Source organism: Oryctolagus cuniculus, chromosome 18 (genome assembly GCF_051225735.1).
Source record: "Oryctolagus cuniculus isolate XC-2025 breed Fujian yellow rabbit chromosome 18, ASM5122573v1, whole genome shotgun sequence".
NCBI lineage: Eukaryota > Metazoa > Chordata > Mammalia > Lagomorpha > Leporidae > Oryctolagus > Oryctolagus cuniculus.
The window spans coordinates 76591873-76616195 of NC_142884.1; the positions used below are offsets into that span (position 1 = coordinate 76591873).

At 68.9% G+C, this 24323-nt stretch overlaps 1 protein-coding gene and 1 long non-coding RNA gene across 5 annotated transcripts in view; one reads left to right on the forward strand and one right to left on the reverse strand.

Moving 5' to 3' along the window:
- GSE1 (Gse1 coiled-coil protein) overlaps window positions 1-24323 on the forward strand; it is a 299121-nt gene that overhangs the window by 21323 nt on the left and 253475 nt on the right. The window lies entirely within an intron of this gene.
- On the reverse strand, window positions 15191-19824 carry LOC103346687 (uncharacterized). Its single transcript, XR_007916907.3, has 3 exons — window positions 19623-19824; window positions 17870-17987; window positions 15191-16934 (listed from the first exon to the last, which is right to left on the reverse strand). It is a non-coding gene; the product is annotated as an uncharacterized LOC103346687 (long non-coding RNA).

The following is a 24323-nucleotide window of genomic DNA, read 5'->3' on the forward strand; positions in this document are numbered from 1 at the left end:
TCGGTGACAAGCCTGCCTAGGGCTTCCTGCAGGAGGCGGCCGCAGACCGGCCAGGGGGAGTGAACCAGGAAGTAGAGGGAGCTTCTAGCATCCAGGTGCTGGGGATGGTGCGTGCAAAGGGCCTGGGGCAGGGCTGTGTGTGGAAGGAGCAGGCTGTGATTTCGCGGGGGCTTCCGCTGGGGCAGCTCTGGCTCCCGTTGCCTCTTCTGAGTTTCTGGAGGAGGCGGCAGGTGCAGCGGCACATCCCTAGCCTGACCTGAGCCGGCAGGGGCTGGCCAGAGGCGGGGGCAGCGTTGACTCCTGGCCGGGGTTGGCACGGGAAGCTTCTTGGGTGGCCTTGCACTTCCTGCTGGAGGCGCCAGGAGGGGCTGCGGTGCCATGAAAGGCCTGGGCGGGGCCACAGAAAATGGGTGCCTGCCCCTGCCCCGCCCCTGCCCCTGCCCCGCCCCTGCCCTCCCCCTGCCCCTGCCTGGGGCCTGCCCCGCCCCTGCCTTCTCCCTGCCTCTGCCTCTGCCCCTGCCCCTGCCCCACCCCGCCCTGCCCCTTCCTGGGGCCTGCCCTGCTCCTGCCCTGCCCCTGCCCTCCCCCTGCCCCTGCCCCACCCCGCCCTGCCCCTGCCTGGGGCCTGCCCTGCTCCTGCCCTGCCCCTGCCCTGCCGTCGCCCTGACCCAGCCCTGCCGTCGCCCTGACCCAGCCCCGCCCCTGCCCTCCCCCTGCCTCTGCCCCTGCCCCACCCCACCCTGCCCTGCCCCTGCCCCGCCCCTGCCCGCTTGGCATCCCAGCTCCTCCCCGGCCGCAGCCGCTCCATCTGCAGTGCCTCCTTGACAAAGAGGCAGCTTCCAGGCCCCCAGAATGGAGGCACTGGCCCCCGCCACCCCAGGTTCTTGCCCTCGCCCCTGTCCACAGGCCCCCGCCCAGCCCGCCCATTGTTATCCCAGGAAAAGTGCAAATCCCCAGCCAGAGTGGGCGAGAGGCTCGGCAGTGCAGGGAGATGCTGCGGGTCTCTGCTGCCCTCAGCATGGACCACAGGCTGAGCCGTGTGCCGTGTGCAGGCTGAGCCGTGTGCCCTGTGCAGGCTGAGCCGTGTGCCGTGTGCAGGCTGAGCCGTGTGCCGTGTGCAGGCTGACCTGTGTGCCGTGCACAGGCTGACCGGTGGTGACACGCAGGCTGTATGGGCTGAGCCCGTGTGCAGGCTGAGCCATGTGCCGTGTGCAGGCTGAGCCGTGTGCCATGTGCAGGCTGACCCGTGTGCCGAGTGCAGGCTGACCCCTGGTGACATGTTACGGGCTGTACGGGCTGACCTGTGTGACATGTTAGCTCTGAGGGCCCCACCTCCGGCTCCTGGCAGGCTGCACTGGGCTCCGCGCCGAGGGTGTGTGTCCGTGTCTGCCGCCTCCCCTTTCTCTGTGAGAGTGAGCTGCAGCCGGTGCCCCCTGCCCTCCCGAGGACACTGCCCCCTGCCCTGTAGGCCAGGCTTCCAGAGGCCAGGCGGGGACCCCGTCTGCTCGGCCACTCAGCCATGCTGCCGGCCCGGTGGCGGTGGCACAAACAGGACAGGTGCCGTTGGAGCCGGCAGTGCGGCGGGGAGGGAGGCGCCGGCAGTGGGGCGCGGAACCGATGCAGAGCCCCTCCCCACTCACGGAGGCCTTGGGGCCACCACGCGCCCTGCCCCGACCCCTGCTTTGGGGTCTGCCCGGTGGGGGGAGGCGCGGCCCCCACCTCTGACCGCGTGAGGCCAGCGCTGTGTTAGGGAGCCCGCCCGGAGCCGCCGCGGGCCAGGCTGCGTGGGGCTGCTCTCAGGGTGGGGCCGCCCGGTGTCTGTCCCTGCAGCGCCACGCAGGCTGGGTGGCCTCACAGGAGGGCTTCCCGCTGGGCCCCCTTGGGCCGAGGAAGTTGAGGGGCAGCAGGTGCCCAGGCCACAGTCCCTGTGCCACGTGGAGCGGCCTGGGCTGGGAGTCAGGGCGCCACCTCCACCTGGAGCAGCGCAGCCTGCCCAGAGGGGCCTCGGCGGCACCTGCTGCTCCGTGCCTGGCCCATCAGCCGCTTGGCCCGTGTCCTGCTGCCCTGTGTCTGAGGCCCTCGGGCTGGACCACACCACGGGATCGGTAGCGCTGCGCCGGCCCTGGTGGCCGAGGCAGCAGAGGCTGAGGGGACCTGCCCCTCCCCCTGAGCAGGTGCCAGGCCCAGAGGTGGCCCCGTGGCGTCTAAGCTGACGCTGTCTGGGGCTGGTGCTGTGTGGGTTTGGACAGGTGATCCCGGGAGAGGACACCGCAGTAGATGCGTGAAGAGAGATTGACATGAAAACTGCGAAAATCCCCCAAAATGACGGTGCTGGAGAAGTTGCAGGAATTGTGCCCCTCCGTGTCACGGGGGGCGGCCGAGATCTGTCTCCTCCGTGCACCCGTGCCGAGGGCTTGGGAGCGCCGCACCCTTGACCCCGTGACCCCACTTCTGGAAACGAACCCCAAGGAGGTGTTTGTGGGAGTGAAGGCACTGCCGTTAGTAAGAGCGGGGGGACTGCACGTGTCCCGCGGTCAGGGTGCTGGAGCCCAGCCGTGTGTCCCCGGGGCGGGTGTCGCATAGCCCATGTTGGCATGTGCTGAGCCCACGTCCCTGCGGGGGGAGGTGCAGGGGCCGGGGACTTGGGAAGTGGACGTGGCTGGGTTTTGGACGGAGTGGGTGCCCCCTGTTGAAACCCCCTTGAATGTTGGCGCCATGTTGTCTTAGCGTTCGTGGGAGGGAGACACTTGTCACTGGAGCTTGTCATCTGCCCCTGGTCTGGCTGTGCTGCCTCAGGGCAGGGGGCGGGAGTTGTCTCTGGGCCTCGCTGCCTTCACTGTGAAGGGGCTCCTCTGCCCGGGGAGGGGCTGTGCCCCCTGGCCCTGGTAGGGGCGGGACTGAGGCAGGGTTTGCTGGCTCAGGCTGCAGGGGGCATTGATTGAGCACTTCCTGTATGCAGATGGTGTGGCCGAATCTCCCGCCCGGTGTTGGGTGAGGGCTCCGCCTCCTCCCCGGGGCGGGGGGGGGGGGGGAGCCTGGCCCTGCCCTTCCCACCCCAGACAGCCCAGGAGGACCCTGGCGTCCCTGTGCCGCTGTCGCTCTCAGGGAGATCCCTGCCAAGCGAGGGTTACTGACAGGCGGGGGTCCCCGTCCCTCGCCGTGGCCTGGGGCCGTGAGGAGCTGCGCTGCCGCCCTGTCCCTGTCCCTGTGCGTCGCGGGGCCTCTGGGCTGTCAGGTCTGGGCAGCCCCTCCTGGGAGCCCTGGTCACTCGGGGAGCCGGCTCGCTCTGGCCTGGAGCAACCAGCGGTGGAGGGACGGTGTGAGGATGGAGGGGGTGGCCGGGGAGCCTGCTCGGCTCCGGGTACCTGCGAGGTGGGTGTCGGGCATTGAAGCCACCCGGCTCCTGAGACCCAGAGCAGGAGCTGCCCCGGGCTGCTGGGCGCCGCCCTGGACCAAGGAAGCAGGTGGCTGTCCGGTGCACGCCGTGGCCGTGGCAGTGTGCCCCAGTGTCCCACAGATGTCTCTGAGGATGTCCCCTGCTTGCCGGGTGACCAGAGGAGGCGCGGCTGCAGGCGGCGGCCTCTGGGCAGCCCTCCCATGGGGGGCTTCCTGCTATTCTGAGCCCTCTGAACCCCCTCCTCCCCTCCCCTGCAGGGGCACTTCCGGAAGTGGCGGGGCTGGGTTCCCGGGAGCCCGTGTGACCGTGAAGTCGCCTCCTGGGCTCCAGCCCGGCAGTGGGTGCAGGGCTGCGGCTCGGGGCGGCAGGCAGAGAAGCCAGGCCGTCGGCAGCTGGGCCGGCTCTGTCCTGTGGGAACCACGGCCCCGTCCACCGCACCCAGGTCCTCTCTGGCTGCTGGTGAGGGAGGGACGCTCGGAAGGGCCATCTTGGGCAGCTCTCGCCGGGCTGGGAGCTGGCACGGGCGCCGCCCTCTGGGTACGTGATATCCCATAATAGGCTCTGCTGTTTGAGCGCTTGGTGACAGGAGAGATTGACTTCATGCAGGGATTGGGTTGCGTCTCTGCGTGGCGGCTTCTGTTGGCCCGGGGAAAGTCCCCCCGAAGCCAGGTCGCGTGGGTGTCGTCAGGTTACCACGGGGTCACCCTGGGTTAGGGTGCGGGTCGTGTCCTGAGGAGACGGAGGGTTTGAGGACACAGATGCACTGCCAGGAGGACGTGTGGGGACCCGGCAGCGTGCAGCCAGCGACACGGGCACCCCCGGGGCCTAGAGAGGAGCAGGACCCCAAGCCCAGGACCTCCAAGCCCCAGGAACGTGGAATCCTTGCAACCCTCAGGCAGTGGGGGGGACTCTGACTGTCCCCAGCCGCCGGAGGTGGGGTCACCTTCCCCGGGCCCTGGGACGCTCAAGTGCACACGCCTTGGAGGCCCCCCGTGGCTCCACAGCCCACGGCCGCTCACACTCCCACACGCGTGTCTCGGCAGAGCTTCGTCCCTGCGGGCCCCGCATGTGTGGGGTCTCGGGGTGCAGGGGGCCTGCGGGAGGCCAGGTGGGCAGGGCGACTGGAAGCAGGGCTGGCTCCGTCCCTCCCACGCCCCCCCAGCCCCAGGTGTGAGCTCTGAGGGCTCACGGTGAGGGCCCCACGGTGAGGGAGCTGGGTGTTCAGAGCCTGGGTGGTCACTCGGGCCGGCAGTCACTCGGAGCCCTCAGGGCAGCACAGGTCGGGGGCGCTGTGGCCGCAGTCCCGTGGCTTCAGCTTGGACTTTGGGTCTGGACCAGACCCCTGCCCCCTGCCCTGCCTGGCCAGCCCCTGGACGCCGGCACTGGGAGATCTTGCCGGGCCCCTGGGCCGTGGGACAGTGTCCCTGCCTGTGCAGGTGTGGCCGGGAGCCGTGCTGGTGGGCAGCCAGCGTCAGCTGGTCCCGCAGGTGGTCGGGAAGCGTGGAGCGCGTCCGGCTGAGCACAGCCGGGGCCCCGGATTAACTCGTGTGACCCTCCCTGCGGCCGCGGAGGAGGCGCCGGGCCGAGCGGCTCGGCTGGGCTGTCTTCCCGCCGTGCGCAGCTGTGCAGACATGGCGTCTGAGCGCAGCTGTTGACCTGCTCGGCGCGGTGTGCTGGGCCCCCGCTGTCTCCGGTGGGCCCATCCCCAGGAGAGACCCCTTCCCAGCGCTCTGCCTCCATTCCCCCCACCTCCCTGGGGCGTGTCGGGGCGCCGGGCTGGGCGGCCCATGGCAGGTGTGGGCCTGGGGGCTGTCAGGGTCGGGAGAGGTGTGAGGATTGACAAGGTGGCCTGGAGGGGCGGGTCCCGGATGGCCACTGAACCCTGGGATAGCCTTGGTAGCTGCTGCAGCCCCCCCCCCGCCTCAGTTTCCCTGTATGGAGATGGCATGGCGAAGTGGCCCGGTGACCTGGCACCTCTCACAGGCTGCACCCGGGGTGACAGCTGGGAGGGTGGGTGGCAAGGCAGGACCTAGCAGAGCGCTCAGCCGCACTGCACCCTGGGAGCCAGCTGGGGTCCACTCCAGCGGCTGCTGCAGAAGCGTGGTCCAGCTGACCCAGACGCCTCGGGGCCTGAGAGCGCCGTCCAGGCTGGCAGTCCTGCGAGACGGCCCCAGCCCCGGGGCACCCGAAGGCCGAGGTGGGCGGCCTCGGCTGCTCCTCTGTCAGCTGCTCCGTTCTCCCAGTTTCATGGGGGGGGGGTCCCCAGGCAAACAGTGAATGTGACGTGTGCAGCCACACAGCCCACATGTGGGGGGAGGCGTCGGGGCTGGACCCGTGAGCTTGGCTGGGGCTGCCCGTGTGTGCATACGGTGTGTGGTGTGTGCGTGGTGTGTGTGTCGTGGGTTTGCGTGTTGTGCATGTTCGTGTGTGTCGTGGGTTTGCATGATGTGTGTCGTGTTTGCGTGTTGTGTGTGTTTGCATGTCGTGTGTGTTGCGTGTGGTGGTGTCCCTTTGGTGCCGTGGCAGCCTCTGGGTGCTGTTTGCTCACAGGGAAGGTGGGCGTGGTAAGGAGCCTTGTCTAAGGTGGGAGCTGCCGAGGGGCGTCCATGCACCCAGCCCCGAGAGGAGGCCGTGGGGACGAGCCGCTGTGTGAGTGGGTGGGCCCTGGAGCCAGCGGCGGTGCCCAGGTCCCAGTGCTGGGGCCGCTGTGTGGCATGGGCAGGTGGCTTAACCTCTGGGGTCCGATTCTCGCCTGTGAGATGAGGGCGGGTGCCCAGGGGAGCTGGCAGCAGGCGCACCTGTTCCTGCCTCGGGCTCCAGCCGGCCGCCCTCTGCCTGCCGCCCGCTGCCCGCTGCCCGCTGTCCTGGGCCCCCCGCCCTCTGCCTGCCGCCCGCTGCCTGCTGCCCTGGGCCCCCCGACCTCTGCCTGCTGCCCTGGGCCCCCTGACCTCTGCCTGCTGCCCTGGGCCCCCCGACCTCTGCCTGCTGCCCTGGGCCCCCCGACCTCTGCCTGCTGCCCTGCGCCCTCTGCCCTGCGCCTTCTGCCCACTGCCTGCCGCCCGCTGCCTGCTGCCCTGGGCCCCCCGACCTCTGCCTGCTGCCCTGCGCCCCCCGACCTCTGCCTGCTGCCCTGCGCCCTCTGCCCTGCGCCCTCTGCCCACTGCCTGCTGCCCTCTGCCTGCCGCCCTGTGCCCTGTGCCCTCTGCCCTCCACCCACTGCCCTCCGTCCGCCGTCCTGTGCCCTCCACCCTCTGCCTGCCGCCTTGCGCCCTCTGCCTTCTGCCCTGTGCCTGTGGCCCTCTGCCCTCTGCCCTCTACCCTCCCCCCTCTGCCCTCTGCCCTCCACCCGCCACGGGGCACGAGCAGCGTCTGCCCAAGGCATCCTCCCCTGTCTGTCTCACCTGCCACCTCCTCCCAGAAGCCCTCCGTGAGCACTGTGGTTCTCTGTGTTCTCATTGTGCGGGGGTCGTTTCCTGCGGGGTCTCTGCTGTCGGGATCCTGTACGTCTGGAACCCTGGCTCCATGTGGCGCCATGTGGCTCCGTGTGGCTCCCTGTGACGTCATCTGTAACTCACAGAGCACACCCGCACCTCCCGAGACTGAGCTGGAATCCAGTGTACGCTGAGCCGGGCGTGGTCCTGGGGTGCAGGTCAACGCGTGTGCCCAGCTTGCGGGTGAGACTCGGCCTGGGCGTGGGGGACCTCCCCTGGGTGTGCACTCAGCTCCGCCCTTGCTGCGGGGGCGGCCCCGTCAGTCACGGTCCACCTCTCGGCCTCCTTTTCTTCTTCTGTTTTGTTAAACACTTTATTATTTTATTTTTGGAAGAGAGAGGGAGAAACCATCTGTTGGTTCGCTCCCCGATGACTACAGTGGCCAGCACTGGGCCAGGCAGAAGCTTCCTCCCAGTCTCCCATGTGGTTGCAGGGCCCAAGCACCTGGGCCATCCTCCACTGCCTTCCCAGGCCACAGCAGGGAGCTGGACCGGAAGTAGAGCAACCGGTGCCCATGTGGGATGCCCGTGTCGCAGGTGGCAGCCGCCTCGGCCTCACTTTTCAAACTGAGTGGAGGACAAGGATAAGTGCAGGTGCACGGAGGTCGGGTGAGGGAGCTCAGCCCCGCTCTGGCCCCCCTGGGGTGGGGCGGGGCAGGTGGGGGTGGGGCAGGGCAGGGTGGCTCCACCCCCCGGGGCCGGCCCCTGCCCCGCATGACCCTCTGTGTCGTCTTTATTTCTCCTGCAACCTCAGTGCCTGGTGTCTGTGTCTTGCCCCAAACGAATGGCCGCGCGCAGGTCAGGGCCCGCCCTGTGTGTGCTGCGCGTCCGTGTGGGTACTGTGTCCTGTTGGGAGTCTTCGGTCTGTCCAGGGTGATCCTTGGGGGTGCTGGAAAGTAGATTTGGGGTCTGGGGTCAGAACCCCTGCGTGGGATGACCGGGCCCAGGAGCGCTGGCCCCTCGTGTGGCCGTCCTGGAGTCTGTGCCGCCGGCAGGGCTGCCCTGTGTCCCCCAGCAACCCCCGCTCGTAGCTCCGCGTGCCCGTCACACCCCCATCCATGCACCTGACCTGTCCCCCAGGGCCCTTTCTTTGCCTCCTGAATTTTCCCGATTGCATCTGGGGCGGCCCCTCCTGGGTCTCTGTCCTGCCTGCCTCTGCCCATTTCACAGACACGTTCACCAAAGGCCCAGAACCGTGCTACTCTGTTTGTGCGCTGGCGGCGGGGGGGGGGGGGGGGGGGCAGGCTGTGCCGGCCTCCTGGCCCTCGAGGGGATGGCGGTCTCTTTGGGACAGGTGGGCGGCACTTCCCAGGGTTCCCACAGCCCGGGGGGAGGGGGCCAGCTGCCACTTCCAGCTACTGCAGGGGGGCCCTGGTGGCCGCCCTGTGCCCGGGTCAGCCTCAGCTGCCCAGGCTGGGGGCCCGTGGGTACTTGCATCATGTCAGAGGCTCGTCCTGGCCGGGGCACCAAGTCCCCAGCCTCAGCCCCTCCCCCGGCCCCCTCTCTCAGGACGCAGGGGATGGGGAATCCCAGCCTGCACCCGCAGCCCTCCATGCCGGGGGCTGTCAGACCCCCCCCCCGCCTCCGCCCGCCGTGGGTGGCTGTAAAAATAGCGCTGGGTTTCAGCGAGCGCTGGGGGGCGGGCCCGGCCTCCCCGCTCCTGGAGGAATTACCAAGCCCACGTTGCCAGCAGCCTTGGCTGGGAGAGGCCAGCGTGGCTCCAGGCCGGCGAGCGGCGCGGCGCAGATGGAAACACCATCGCCCCCGGCTCGCAGACTGTTTGATTTATTTTAAACCCAAGCAGATGGCTGCGACAGGGGTTTGTTTAAGTTCAGCTCAGAGCCGGGCCCGCGGCCAGGAGCCCGGGGCTGCCGCGCCAGAAAATTTTCAATGACTTTGGTCATCAAACCACCTCTTCCCTCCCGTCTGGCTTCACCCCGCCACACACGGGGCCTCCCGCGGCCCTCGCCGGCTCCCTGCCCTCGGGCTCGGGGACTCGGTCACGCCGCCCTGGGCTCCGGCCTCACCTTCCAGCCCCCCACCCCACCCGCCTTTCTCACTGCTGCCCTGGCTCTGTCTGTCTCAGTCTCTGTCCGCCGTGTGCGTGGGGGTCTCTCCCTCTGCGGCTCTGTTTCTGTGTCTTTCTCACTCTGGCACTGCCCGGTTCTCTCTCTCCCCCTCTGTGTGTCTCTGTCTCTTTCTGGGTCTCTCTCTCATTCTGTCTTGCTGCCTCGTTCTCTCTCTCTCTCTCTCTGGCTCACTGCTGTCCTCTCCCACCACTTCCTCCCCGTCTTGCACCGTCTCAGGAGCCCTCCCCACACTGTGCCCCTGCCCCCTGCTTCCGCTACCTCCGCCCGCGCCCGCCCCAGCCCGGCAGGCACACGGGAGAACAGCCAAGGCTTTGTGGCCGTGCAGCGTCCCTGGCCGTCCCCTCTCAGAGACACCGTGGCTGGGAAAACCAGGCCCCAGCTGTAAAACCCTGGAGCTGGCCGGACCTCCAGGTCAGGGGCTTGGCCCCCGGAGGCAGGGAGACCGGGCCAGTGGCCTCTGGGTCACAAGGTCGCCGTCTGCAGCTGTCCCCGTGCTGGCCCGGGGGCCTGGGCTCTGCCGAGCAGCCCCACTGCACCCCACGCCCTGCTGGGGAGCCAGCTGAGGGCTGTGGGCACTGTCCACACGCTGACGTGCTCACGCTCACACATGGATGTGCACGCTTGTCCACGCACACACCACATGTATGCACACAGGCACACACTTGTCCACATACACGTCACACGCACGCAGATGCACATGCTTGTCCATGCACACATCACATGTCCACACACTTGTCCACATATGTGTCACACACACCAGCGCACATGCATGTCCACATACATCATCTGTGTAAACATAAGCACACATCCTTATCCACACACGTGTGCACACGCTTGTCCATGCACGCGCCATGTGTCTCACTCCCCCTTGCACACATGCTCACGTGCACTACTCTTACACACATACAGGGCTTGTGCACAGGCAAGCCCATCCCCACCCCACCCCCAGAGGGAAGAGTGGTCCCGTTAGTGGTGCAGGCACCCCCCACGCTGCCCGGGAGGACCAGCATGAAAACAGGAGGAGCGTGTGAGACAGCAGCTGCTGTGCAAGTCACGCCCGGTCTGGGGGCGGGGGAGCCCGGGGGGGCGTGGCCTGGCCACCCTGGCACCGTGGCGAGGGTGGGGGAGGCACACAGGCCCTGCCTGGGCTGCAGGCCAGACCCCGTGTCAGGCGCTTGGAGCCTGGCTGGACAGGCCGGCTCTGGCTGAGCTGGGAGCTGACTCAGCCGCCCCTGCCGGCTCCCGTCCCGTGGGGTCACCCACGACCAGCTGGCCGGCCTCAGGCGGGCAGCAGAGGTCTCCACAGCCTGGCTCTCGGCAGCCAGGACCCCGCGGGCCCAGCGCCTGGGGCGCCGGTCTCACCCTCTCCCTGCAGCCTTGTCTGAGCTGGCAGGGACAGGCCGTGGCCCCGAGTGGGGGCCGATCCGTGCAGGACACCAGTGCGCCAGCCACTCTGGGGGCCCAGCGCCGGCCCCGGCCCTCCGGGTGGGAGGTCTCAGGATGCTGCCGATAGTCCACGCAGGCCGCCCTGGAGCGCACTGTGGGCCCCGGAACAGGAATCGCGCCGGCCTGTGCCTGTCGTAACTCCGCGAGCAGAGGGGACAGCCAGCCAGGAGCCCAGGCGTGTCTGCGGCTTCCTCACCGCGCCCTCTGCCCGCGCTCTTACCGAGTGGCTTTTCTTGGTTTCTGGTTTCGTCTCGGGCGAGGTGTGTTCCCTGGGAAGCTGTTCCCACAGTAGTGGGTGCACAGCACATGAGCTCTGACCTCTGACCTCATGGAGAGGCAGAAGACCCCCACCCACCCACCCTCCGCACCCCTCCCGCCTCTGGGCCTGTGAATCCGATGCTGCCCTGTGGCGGGCGCCACGTCCCTCATGGCCAAGTGGCCAAGAACACGGGACACAAGTGACCGCTTGGGGGTGGACCCTTGAGTGGCGTCCCCATCACCCCTGTTCCAGAACGTTCTCCCTGCCCAGGCAGGAAGCTCTGTGCCCATTCCCAGCACCTGCCTTGGCCCCTTCCTCCCCGAGCGGTCCCGGCAGCGCTGCCCGCTCGCCCGCGGAGGGGCCGGGCCGGGCGCCTGTGGACGAGCAGAGGCCGAGGGCCGGGAGGGGGCGCAGGGCCGGGAGGTGAAGGACGCAGCGCGGACTCCTGGAGCCAAGCTCATTACAGCAAATCCCGGTCTGGTTGGCAGCTGAAGAAGCCTTTTTATTCTCGGTTTAGCTCGCGGCTCTACAAATTAATGTGGTCTGCTGCAGTCGGGCTCATGGCGGAGCCCCGGCGGGCGGAGCCCGGCTCCCCGGCTTCCTGGACGCTGGGCCCTGGCGCTGCCCAGGTCGCTCGGTTGTTCGTTCATTCCGCGCGGGTGTTTGATGGCGATGCGGCTGTGGAGGGGCCGCCCCTCCCAGGACGCTCTGCGTGGCTCGGGGGCCTCGCAGACGCCGTGGTCAGGCCCCTGCTCAGGGCTCCCGGGGGGCTTTCCCCAGAGAACAGAGGCCCTGAGGAGGGAGGGCGGGGGGGTGCCCGGGGCTGGAGACGGGGCGCACGGAGCAGACTGTGGGGGGCCGGAGGACCCCGTGGGGGCCCCCAGGGAGACGTGGCCTGGTTGACATAACCTCAGCCCCTGCTGCCGGCTGCCAGTGGGGCACAGGGCATGCGTGCCGTGCAGTCCCCCCATAGGTGCACACGTGTGTCCCCTGCACACGTGACCGGGACCCCTCTGATGGCCTGGCGGAGTCGCTGCCCCCGGTGCTTCTGGACACCCCCTTCGCCACCGCAAACAGCCGGTGTTTCTCATCCCTGAGGTTTGGTGGGGAGCGGCTCAGCCGGCCTGGGAGGCCCTGGCGTGGGGTCTGTGGCCAGGCTGCGGTCTGCCCTGCGGGCTGGGCGGGCGCTGGACATCCCTGCCCAGGCAGCTCCCTGCCGGCTGTGCACACAGCCTGTGTGGCCGCGCCTCCTCGCCTGCTGGTCGGGGAGGGCGCGGCGGGCTCCCTGCCTGCCCACCAGGCTGAGCTCCCCACCCCTCCTTCCTGCCTTGCACCTGTTCCCATGCCTTCCTCGGCTCTTTCTGTACGTCCGTCTGCCCACACCCCCACCCCTGGGTGCCATCCCCGTCCAGCGCCGCCAGCAGAGGACTTTGCACTGAGGGCCCCACAGTGACCCCCACAGGCCCTGCCCTGCGAACGCTCGGGTCTGGCTGGGGAGGGGTGCGCGTCACCGCCGGCCACAGCTTGGCGAGCGCCCGCCGTGTGCAGCCCTGTGCTCACGGAGGGCCAGTGCATAGCCCCTCCTGGTGGACCTCGCAGAGCGACCGTGGGGTGGAGGTGCCAGGAGGGGTGTGCTCAGCTCCGCTCACAGGGCACAGTGGGCATGGGGCCCAGGCTCTTGAGGGATGCACAGGAGTTGGCCGGGGGGGGAGGTGCGGTGGCAAACCTGATCCAGGCAGCGGGCAGTGCCCAGGCGGGGCTGAAGGGCGTGCGCAGCGCGGCTGGCTGGGGCAGTCGGGGCGTTGAGGTGGGGGCTGGGGTGGTGAGGGGAGGGCTCGGAGGTCGGGGCCGGCGTCGGGTGTAGCTGGGTCGGCCCACAGGGGCCTTGGGGGGTGACGCAGGTGGAGGAAGGGGCTGGCTTCTGGCTCGGCGCTGAGCCCTGGGAGGCAGAGGCTGACAGATTCACTGTTCACCCATTCACTTGGCACTTCCTGCACGCTGGCCTCTGCTGACCTGTGCTGGTCTCTGCTGGCCTGTGCCAGTCTGTGCTGGCGTGTGCTGGTCTCTGCTGTTCTGTGCCGGCCTGTGCTGGCCTGTGCTGGTCTGTGGTGGCCTGTGCTGGTCTGTGGTGGTCTGTGCTGGCCTGTGCTGGCCTGTGCTGGCCTATGCTGGTCTGTGCTGGCCTGTGCTGGCCTATGCTGGTCTGTGCTAGTCTGTGCCGGCCAGTGTCGGCCTGTGCTGGTCTGTGCTAGTCTGTGCTGGCCAGTGTTGGCCTGTGCCAGTCTGGGCTGTTCTGTGCCGGCCCGTGCCGGTCTGCGTCAGCCTGTGCCGGCCTGTGCCGGTCTGTGCTGGCACGGGGGTGCAGCAGTGAATCAGGCCATGGGCTCTCACCCTGAGGTCCGGGCATCGGGCGTCCCCAGCCCAGTCAGGCTGTGGGCGAGGAGCTTGAGAGGACGCAAGCAGCGCATTGGCCGGGCGGCCTCGTCAGGGCCTGTGCCCTGCGGACTGCAAGGAGCCGGGGCGGGTGGAGCGCCAGGGCTGACCCCAGGCCTCCAGGCCAGCCACGCCCCTGCACGGGCAGTGTGACCTGGCCGCGGTGGGCGTCCCAGCAGCGGTCTCCCAGGCATGTGAGGCCGTGTGCGCGGGGCTGGGGGCAGCGGGCGGGCAGAGGCGTCCTGCGCCCTGAGCTCTGGGGAGGATACAGCCTGCTGACTTGGGCCCGGGGGACCAGTTAGCCGGAAGAGTCCTCCCGGAGAAGAGCAGGGTGCATCAGGTTACCCCTTTGCAAGGACGCTCGGCTCCCTTGGCCCCCCTCCCCCGCGGAGGAGAGCCCCCACAGGAGTTAAGCGGCCCCCAGCCCGGCAGCCGTGCAGCCCAGCAACTGTTTTCCACTCAGTGCTGAGCTCCTGGGCTCCGGGGGCCGGGGTGGGGAGGCCCAGGGTGGAACCGACTTGGCCGGGAGTTGGGAGTGCGGCCTGTGGAGCCGGGGTCTCCCCCGCCCCCCTGGTGCGCGGCCAGGCTGGCTGCCGGCGGGGGGCGGGGCGGCTGCGTCATGGGACGGCTGTCACTGCAGTCCGCGGCAGGCTGGAGCCAGCGGCCCCGGGCTTGGCAGGGCGCGCGCAGAGCGAGTCAGCGCAGCCGCGCGGTGCCAAGGCTGGGAGCAGGCTCCCGGCTCCGGTGCAGCTCCTGCGGCCTTGCCCGGCCCCGCCTGCCCTGCCTCCTCCCTCACACCCCTGTGCTCTCCGTCTGTGAGCCAGGCCCTGTGCTCCGTGTTTTCCTGTGTGCCAGTGAGTTACCACTCCTAAGCCTTCCCCCAGGCTGTTGACACAGAGAGGTGAAGGAACTTGCCTGGCGCCACACAGCCAGCTAGTGGTGGAGCGGAGGTTAGAACCGCGCCGAGATGGCTCCCGCGCTCCCAGCTGCTCCGTGAGCCTGCGTCCTGGCTGCAGGGGTCTGAGAGTGAGAGGCGCGGTCTGCAGCCCAGGCGTGCAGAGAACCAACTTACCCTTAGGTCAGAGCAAGCCCCAGCGTGAGTGTGTTCTTGGTCCTTGTTCTTGCTCCCAGTTGCAAGGTAGCTGCCGCCAGTCCCGCCATCATCCTGCCACCGCGGCACCCAGAAGCAGGCTGGGAAGGGATGAGGGCTCTCTTGGCCGTCTCCCTGTGGTGCAGGAACTGTCTCCTGGACAGTTAGTTGTCACCAACAGAGGCCCAGCTGTCCATTGCTGGGGCACACGCCCACCTGTAACCTCAGGGACTCCGGGGACGTGAGGGTGTGGCCAGCTCAGACTGCCCGGGGCAGGCTAGGTAGGAACGGCTGCTGGGTGGGCAGTTCTGAGGGCCTGCTGGTCACTGACCCTCGTGGCAGCCCTGCACAGTGGCTGGTGCCACCTCCCTTGTAGACAGTAAAACAGCCTTAGCGACTGGGGCTCGCCTGGCCTAGCTCAGCCCCCGACGGCACCGAGAACCGGGCTGCCTGGCTTTTATCCTCTCTGTCAGTGTTTCAGAGGTGCCAGCCCCTGCAAGGCGAGCCCAAGCCTTGTTTATCTGTTGTGTGTCCCTGCCTAGCTCAGGTCTAGAAGGTTCCGGAACCTTCTAGAAGGTTCTGAAGCAGCTTGTCCCTTTCTGTTTATGAGTGGCACAAACCAGCTGAGACTTGCTCCAGCGGAAGGGGAGTTTGCATTTCCACAGCAGGAGGTCACGGGGCCGTTGCGGCCGTCGCAGATGCAGGCTGTGCCTCCCTCCTTCCTCAGCCCTGCCTTCTCCGGGGCGGGGGGGGGGGACACGCGTCCTCCGGCAGGTCCTCCTCGTCTGCTGGCCAAGGTGGCCACCAGCAGTTGTAGGCTGACACTCAGCGATCGCAAGGATTGGAGAGAGGGCCCCAGCAGATGTCTCAGGGCAGATTCTGATTGGCCTAGCCTGGGGCACCGCCCCCGCCTACAGTGGGGAAGAGACCCAGGTTGATTGACAGCCATCTCCACGGGGCCAGGGAGGGACAGGTAGCAGGTAGATTCCTTTCCAGAAGAATTCTTTACTACAGTAGAGTGTGGAGAGGAGTGGAGAGTTTGGGACGTGATGGACGGATGGATGGATGGACAGATGCACGGACGGATGGACGGACGGACGGATAGGTGGAGAGATGACAGATGAGTGATGGGTGGGCGGGAGGCTGTCTGGCTGGGAGAATCAGTGGGCAGGTATTGCGTGCGTGGGTGGATGGATGGTTGGGTGGATGGAGGGAGGGACAGGCGAGTAGATGGGTGATTGGTGGGTGATGAGGGTGAACAGGTAAGGAGAGAGTGCCGACGGGTGAAATGGTGGCTGGGTGGTTTGGTGGACGGTTGAGTGGGGGTGGAAGAGGTGGTCAGCTGAAGCAGACGGGTGGAAGTGTCAGCGGGTGCTCGATGTAGACTAGCAGTTGGGTGCTGGGCGGGACGAGGGGCGGCTGGTTGGATGCAGCCCCTCTCCACCTTCCTGAGGGGCTCTGCAGGCCAGCCTGCACACACGAGCGCCGGGTGCAGTGCCTCCTGCGTGAGCGGTGCAGTGCCTCCCGAAACGGGCCTGCGCCCGGAGCCTGGTGCCACCGCCACTGCTCCTGCTGCTTCCGCCGGCACAGACACTGATGCCTGCTCCCCTGGGAAGCCTGGGCGATGCGGACAACCTCCCGGAAGCAAGCGGACAGGCATCGCGGCTCGGCCCCGGGTGACTGGTGTTGGCAGCTGGCGGCCGTCTCTGACCGCGGTGAACGTCAGCGCTTGCCCTGCCCCCTCTCCGGAGTGAGGGCCTCCAGGCCTCAGGGAATCACTTCCCCGCAGCCGGGCAGACCACCACCGCAGCCTTGGCCTTCGGCCACCCTGTCGGGGCCTTGTCAGGCGACCAGGGACCAAGCGTTTTCATGCCGTCTTCCTTGGGTGCTGCGACCTGGACCTCAGGGGACACCGAGAAGTGTGGCGTGTTCTGGAAAGACCACTGGTTCCAGCAGAGTGACGGACGCCCGTGGGTCCCCAGAGTGATGGCTGTCCGTGGGTCCACAGAGTGACGGGCATCTGTGGGTCCACAGAGTGATGGGCGCCCGTGGGTCCCCAGAGTGATGGATGCTCGTGGGTCCCCAGAGTGATGGCCGTCTGTGGGTCCCCACAGTGATGGGCGCCCGTGGGTCACCTGCTGTCCCTGGAACGCCACCTTCCCATGCAAGACGAACACTCGGCTTAGGCCAGGTGTGCCCAGGCTCTCATGACCTCGGGTTAAGGTTGGTAGACAGCGGCTCCTGGCCGTGGGCCCTGGGTGTCCAGAGAGACAGAGGAGCAGCAGCAGTGGGGGCGGTGTCCTGTCTGGGAGCAGTGTGGGCAGACGCTGCTGGCCAGGTCGCCCAGCTCCTGTGTGAGCCGTGGTGGAGGAGGCAGCCCCTGCCCAGAGTTGTCCCTTCCCAGGCTCTGGCCTGCGGCTCTGTCCTCGGATGGTTGGGTGGATGGAGGCCCCGAGGCCCCGAGGCCGGGGCGGTCTCGGCTCAGGCGCCCCTCCCCCTAGGGCTGCGGACGACTCAGCGCAGAACAGCTTCCTTCCACCCGTCTGGGTTCTCTGAGACTGAGGGGGGGCCCAGGGAGTGTGCGCAGTGTACGCCGGGACCACCGGGGCCCCCGTGCGTGGCCAGGCTCACCGACGGCAGTGGCAGGGATCCCCAGCGGGCCTCGTTCCCATCGGTTGCACGCACGGCCCCCACGGTTCTGGCTCCTCTGCCCCCGGCACCCCCTGTGCCTGCAGAGACCAGGTGTATCTGTCAGTCATTGCTTTAGTCCCTCCTTCCTTATTAATCAAATCACTCCACGCATCGGCCAGAGCTTCCCATGGGCAGGCCCCGGATGCAGCAGGGGTGGGGAGCTGGGGGCCTCAGGCGGGGGCTGCACAGGTGGTCCCCCCCCGGGACGTGCGCGGGGACTGCTCTGACAGCTGCGTGTGCACACCTGCGTTTGCGTCGTGCTCCCGTGTGCGATGTGTGTGTGCATGCGTGTGCACGCGTGCTGTGAGTGTGCAGGATGCTGGGCAGACAAGCTTACATGTGTGCTCATGCGTGTGTGCACATGTGCAGGCATGTGGTGGGGTGCGCACCCTTTGTGCACACACGTGTGTGTGTGTGGGTGCGTGCACGTGATGTGTGAAGCAGTGGGAGCAGCCAGACGGGGCCTCTGGGAAGATTGATGGTGTCGGGCAGGCTCCTCTGGCAGGTTCTGAGCTTGGCTGCCTGCCCACCTCAGGTGAGGCTGCGTTCCCGGCCGTTCCCGGCCCGGGTGGCCCTGGGCTGGGGCGGGGCTTGGCTGGGCCCAGGGAGGGGAGGGCCTTTGGGTCCAGCCCGCCCTGCGTGTCCCCTGCCTCTCCTGCCCTTGCCTCCCACCCCCACCTGCCCCCATGGGCAGCAGTGTGCGAGGCGGCTCTCAGCCCAGAGTGGCCGGAGGCAGCTCCGGCGGCTGGTGATAAATGCGATTCCAGGGCTCTTCCTCAGCGCGCTGGTGCTGTGGGGCCAGCCCAGGGCTTGGGCTCTGCATTGTAACAAGCGTCGTGGGCCTGGGGTTCTGGTGGCCGTTGGCCACTCTTCAAGGACCCCTCCGGCGCCACGAGGGAGCCCTGGCAGAGGCCTGGGGGTGTGGCCTTTCCCCCCTGTGTCCCCCGCGGGCCTGCGCCCCTGCCTCGCTCACCTCGCGGGGCTGCCTGCCCGGGTTGGGCCGGTAAGCCTGTCTCTTCTCAGCCACAGCGTCTCCGCGTCTCCGTCCGCAGGGGATAACTCTATCCTCGGCCCCCTTGGGGTCTCGGGTTCTGAGGAGGGGTGAGGGAGCCAGCCTGTGATCATCCCCAGCAGGGGTGAGGGAGCCAGCCTGCGGTCGTCCCCAGCAGGGGTGAGGGAGCCAGCCTGCAGGTCATCCCCAGCAGGGGTGAGGGAGCCAGGCTGCGGGTCGTCCCCAGCAGGGGTGAGGGAGCCAGCCTGCGGTCGTCCCCAGCAGGGGTGAGGGAGCCAGCCTGTGATCATCCCCAGCAGGGGTGAGGGAGCCAGCCTGCAGGTCGTCCCCAGCAGGGGTGAGGGAGCCAGCCTGTGATCATCCCCAGCAGGGGTGAGGGAGCCAGCCTGTGGGTCGTCCCCAGCAGGGGTGAGGGAGCCAGCCTGGGGGTCGTCCCCAGCAGGGGTGAGGGAGCCAGCCTGTGATCATCCCCAGCAGGGGTGAGGGAGCCAGCCTGCGGGTCGTCCCCAGCAGGGGTGAGGGAGCCAGCCTGCGGGTCGTCCCCAGCGGGGGTGAGGGAGCCAGCCTGCGGTCGTCCCCAGCGGGGGTGAGGGAGCCAGCCTGCGGTCGTCCCCAGCGGGGGTGAGGGAGCCAGCCTGCGGTCGTCCCCAGCGGGGGTGAGGGAGCCAGCCTGCGGTCGTCCCCAGCGGGGGTGAGGGAGCCAGCCTGCGGTCGTCCCCAGCGGGGGTGAGGGAGCCAGCCTGCAGGTTGTCCCCAGCAGGGGTGAGGGAGCCAGCCTGCGGTCGTCCCCAGCAGGGGTGAGGGAGCCAGCCTGTGGTCGTCCCCAGCGGGCTGCCGAGTGTCCGTCACAGCTCTCCTGCGCCCTGCAGGGGGACTGCGTGGTCTCATGGGCCTTGTGGTTCTGTGTGCCACGTAGTTCCCGTGGGATGAGGTCCCTGAGTGCCACGTGGTCCCGTGGGCTGTGTGGTTCTGTGTGCTGTGAGGCTGTGTGGGCCGTGTGATTTCTGTGTGCCACGTGTTTCCGTGGCTGCGTGGTCCCGTGGGCTTTTTGTTTCCGTGTGCCCTGTGGTTCCCTGGGCCGCCTGTGGGCTGCGCGGTGAGCCCTGCTGCAGATCTGGTGCCGCGTCCTGGGAGCCGTGTCCGCACACTCCCACGCCACAGACGGGAACACCAAGGCTCTGCTGCCTGGCCCCCAGCCCCCTGGCCCTGGACTGCTGCCCGCACGTCGGGCCCGGCTGGGGCTGCACTGGGCCACACTGCATCTGGCTCCGCAAACGTGGCAGAAACAAAGGCACTGCCGCGGCCACCTTACCCCAGGGGAGGGGGGGCGGTGCACGGCCCCACGGGGGACCTGCATGAAGGGCGGGGAAGTGGAATCCGAGCCACGACCCCCCAGCGGGCTCCTCGCACCCCCACAGCCCCCACAGAGGTGGCCGCCCGTCTCTGCATGGCTCCGGGGGTTCCTGGGCAGGGGCAAGTGGGGGCCCCCTCCCCGCATCTTGGCCTGAGCCAGAGCCTGCCTGGCAGTCGCCGGAGGGAAACATCCAATAAAACGGCAGCTCGGCCCCAGCCCCACACCCGCCCCTCCCCGCCTGGCGGGGTTCTGGCCCCTCCCCCTCAGCAGAGGGGCCCCCCTCGCCCCAGGAAGCGCGTGGGTGCCAGGCAGGCGGAGGCGCCGGCCGGTGTGCGCGGCTGGCTGGAGCCAGGAGCTGACCTTATTAGAGCCGGGGCAGCTGCGGGGACGCACATCTGGCAGTGGGCTGGGCCCCGCCCGTGTGGCCTGGCGTTACCTTCCAGGAATGCTGGCAGTGCCGGCGCATCTGGAGCGCGTTTCTGGGGGCAGCCGGCGCCCCCTCCGGCGCCTGGCCTGAGGCTGGGGCGCCGCCCCCCCTCCGCTCACTTCCTGGCTCCTCCCTCCTCTGGCTGTGGGTGTCGCTGCTGGGCAGGCCCTGGGCTGGGCCACCTCCTGGAGGCTGGGACCAGCTGCTCAGGCCCTGCCATGCAGCGGGGCAGACAGAGGCCTGCAGGGGGCGCGCGCTGGCCCTGGGCCCTGGGCAGCTGTGCGGCAGTCGCTGGCTTCGAGCCCTGCGTCTGGGAGCCCGCGGGGCTCCAGCACCACGGCCGCTGTGCTCGGAGCCGCTGGCGGTGGGCCGTGGACGGCGAGCCCCGTGCTGTTGTCCCCACTGTGCTGGGCGCCCCTGAGCCCCACGATTCCTGGCCGTGTGGCCTTGGCGCGACCTCCCCCCCGCCTCCTGTGCTCCTCTGTAAAGGGGTCGGAGGAGGCGTCCGTACATCCTGTTCCCGTTATGAGTGAGGGCTGATGAGATGCGACAAGTGGCTGAGGGCTTGCAGCCAGGGAGGGGTCCTCGTCTGCCCAAGATGGAAGCAAAGACCCCCGGGGCAGACAGGAAGGGCTGCCCACGGGGAGGCCGCACCCAGGAAAAGGCAGCGGAGAGCCGTGTGCGCAGGCCTGGGGTGGGCGCGGGAGAGGGTGTGGGTGCAGGCCTGGGGTGGGCGCAGGCCTGGGGTGGGCGCGGGAGAGGGCGTGGGCGCAGGCCTGGGGTGGGCGCGGGAGAGGGCGTGGGCGCAGGCCTGGGGTGGGTGCGGGAGAGGGCGTGGGCTCAGGCCTGGGGTGGGTGCGGGAGAGGGCGTGGGCGCAGGCCTGGGGTGGGTGCGGGAGAGGGCGTGGGCGCAGGCCTGGGGTGGGTGCGGGAGAGGGCGTGTGCACAGGTCTGGGGTGGGCGCGGGAGAGGGCGTGTGCACAGGCCTGGGGTGGGTGCGGGAGAGGGCCGTGGGCAGCTCACAGAAGGCGACCGAGAGGCCTTAGGGAGGAGTGTGGGTCCTGGGCAGAGGCAGTCAGCTGTGTGGCTGGCAGGGAGGGGGTGGGGCAGCTGTGCAGCTTGGAGGGAGCGTGGTACCCGCTGGGGGGCTGCTATCGGGCCTGGAGGCCAGTTTGGGGGTGGGATCCTGGGGGGGTGCTTCGCTAGGGGTTAAGGCTTCAGAGGCTGGCTGGGGGCGGGGCCTTGCCCCCTGCTCCAGCCCCTGCCCTGCGTCCGGGACCCACCCACCCAGGGGCTCCGTAAACACTAGCCGAGTGACTGACTGAGTGATGAACGCAGGGTTCTGTGGGAACCGTGGCAGAGGTTGGTCCCGCGGCAGCAGAGCAGAGGGTGGACGGGAGGGGCTGAGGCCGGAGTCCTGGCCGGGCCACCTGGTCACCCAAGATGAGCGGGGTGGGTCTGTGCAGGAGGACCCCCGGGAGGTGGCGTCCTGCCCGGGACACTTTCTCTGGCCAGGCTTCCTGCCAGGCCTGGCCGGAAGAGCTCTGGCCCGACCTGGCCTGGTGCCGCGGGGCGCGGGGGGCGGGGGCGCCCGCCAGCCTGCTCTGACCTCCCCCAGACACCGTCTCCCGCCGGCATCTGCTCCCGCTTCCTCCCACCCTGGAGTGTTTGTTTTCCTCCCACCGAGGCAGCCATCCAAGGGGTGGTGTTCCGGAGACATCGCTGCGCCCTTGCACGGCTCACGGCCCGCGGGGGATGGCCGGGGATGGACGCGAGGAGGCCGCGTGTCGTCAGCCCCTGGCTCCCGCCCTGGGGGTGGAATCCAGAGCATGCGTGAGAGCCTCCCCCTTGCCTTGGCCCGCCCAGCCCCCCCCCCCAGGGGCTGCTGGCTCTGCTCCCTCTCCCTCCCCCTCACAGGAGCCAGGCAGGATTTGGGTCAGAGCCGGGGCAGGGGAAGGCTCCAGGCCGCCGGCTGCGGGCTCTCCCTGGTGGCCCAGGCCTGGGCGGGGTGGGGGGTAGGGGCTGAGCTCCCCCACCCCGTCCTCTGGGGCCACCCCCTTCTCGTGTTTTGCTTTCACTCTCATTCCTCCAGGAAGCTCAGTGGGCACCTACTGTGTGCAGTGCTCCGCCCTTCCAGGCAGTGGGTAGCTACTCTGCGCAGTACTACCCAGAGGAGGCTGTGAGCACCTACTATGTGCAGTACTCTGCTCCCCCCAAAGGCAGTAGGCACCTACTATGTGCAGTGCTACCCCCAGCTGCACGGAGCACCTACTATGTGCAGTGCTCCCCGCCCAGAGGATGCAGTGTGTACCTACTACGCGCAGTGCTCTGCCTCCCCCTCTCCTGGAGAAGGCAGTGGCCTTAGCGGGGAGGGTGCCAGGGCTGGGTTGGGCTCATGCAGGCACCGTGGCTTCGGGGCAGTGGGCACTGCGCCCCACTCTGGGAGGCGGGGTGGGCAGGGTGCCCAGCCCCTGCCTGGGAAGCTTTGGAGGTGAGGCTGGAGCGGCTGGCGAGGGGTGCTGCGTCCCCACACAGGCCGCCCCCGACTGCCCTTCCTCCGGCTGGGGTCTGCAGGGGCAGCCACGCCTCCAGGGCCGAGCACCTGCCTGGTCGCCCTGGCTGAGGTGTGGGAAGCGCAGGCCCCACCACCCCGCCTCGGGCGCCGCGGGCGTACAGACAGGACTCGGGCTGTTGGTTGTGGTTCAGCCTCCTGCACCCGTCCTGGATCCCAAAACCCCACCACGTGCTCCTGAACGTCACAGATCCTGGAGCCAGGGCTTTGGGCCGGCAGGGGCGTGGTCAGGGGTCCGAGCCCACCTTGCTCATCGCTGAAGCGGGGACGTGGGCATGGGCGCCGCCTTCTCTCGCGAGGCTGCCGGAAGCAGATCCAGGTGCAGGGCTGGCCGGGGCACCCTGGCTGGGGGGTGTTGTCCCAGCACGGGTCATGGAACTCAGGGAGGCACACACACGGCATTTGCATGTCTCACCAAGCTGCCCCAACCCCCAGCTCCCTTCACAAATGCCCCCCCCCCACGCGCGCGCAGGAGCTGCCCCTGCCGCGAGCTGCCCCCCGGACGCCAAGGTCCTGGTGCCCTTCAGTGTGCCCACCAGGGACGCCCGGCTCCTGCACTTCTACGTAGGATTTGTGTTATTCACTCAAGCGGTGGGGGTGGGGGTGAGGGTGGGGGCAGGGCTGATGAGAGCGCCCCCTGCTGTTCACTCCCCAAAGCCTGCAGCAGCTGGGGCTGGGCCAGGTGCAGCCGGGAGCTGAGAACTCCATCCGCGTCTCCCACGTGGGCGGCGGGGCGGACGCTCGAGCCGCCCCCAGCTGCCTCCCAGCGTGCGAGTCAGCAGGGAGCTGGAGTTCACTGGACCCCCAGCCGGGTGCAGGTCCCCTGCAGGAGCTTGACCTGCGGGGGGGGGGGGGGGCTGCACCTGTCACAGGCTTCGAGGCACGGCCCCTGCTGGAGGCTTAGCCGGGCTTGAACCTGCCCTGCTGCCCCGCAGCTGCGTGCCCTGGGCCCGTGGCCTCCCCTCTGAGCCTCTGCCTCTGTGAGACAGCACGGATGGCTTCCGCCCTCCAGGTGGGGTTGTGGGGGCACCCGGCATGGTGTCTGGCACTGGGCAGGCGCCCCTGACGCGACCCCACCTGTGCCTCCGGGCGGGAGCTTTGGACTCTGAGCAGTGTGCAGAGGTGGGAGCCTCCCGGGCCGTGGCCGTGCCGGCAGCCTGAACCCAGCTCTGTGAGCAGGGCTTTGTCCAGGCACACGGGTGGGTGCCGTGAGTCAGAGGCATCTGCGCCTCCCGTGGACGGCCCCCGCCTGGGCTGAGCCTGCTACGGTGCATCCCCGCCGCCTGGATTCAGGAGTACGCCCCACACCCCCCTGGGATGGCCGGGGGGCTTCCTGGAGGTGGCAGGCTCCCAGCTCTGTTGCCGTGCGTTACACTAGGACCAGGAGGGGCCGGAGCCCCGAGGCTCACAGAGGGCGGGGGGCTGCCGGGCGGGAGCAGTGGGACGTGCCCGCCCCTGGGACTGACGGGGGTCAGGCGGGCTGGGCCTGAGCGAGCTTGTCCAGTGTCCCGGGCGCCCGTGGTGCTCAGCCAACCGGGACCCCCACGGCGACCACAGACTTGGGCTGGGATGGCACGGGTCGATCCCCTTGCAGCCCCCGACCCCGAGCCCAGAACCAGGTTCCCCGGTGAAGCCCAGGTGTGGGCCGAGCCAGCTGCTTCTGCAGGGACCGTGGTCTCGTGCTGGGCCCGTGTGCCCCGCATCCTGAGTTGGGGACGGTGGGAGCACACGGGTGCTGACTGCAGCTGGGGCACACGGCAGGGGGAGGAGCCGTGTGTGCCCCCGCAGGAAGCAGCTCTGCAAGTGAACCACGGGCACCGGGCCCCGCCCTCCACGTGGCAGCCACAGCCGGCGTGGAACAGGCTCGCAGGGTGGTCACGCGGCAAAGCCGAGAACAGGCGTGTGTGTCCGGTTAAGATTTTACTTATTTGAAAGGTGGAGTGACAGAGAGGGAGAGATCGGGAGAGCGTCCACCTGCTGGGTCACTCCCCAGATGGCCGCAACAGCCGGGGCTGGGCCGAGGCGGAGCCAGGAGCTGCATCCGGGTCTCCCCCGTGGCTGC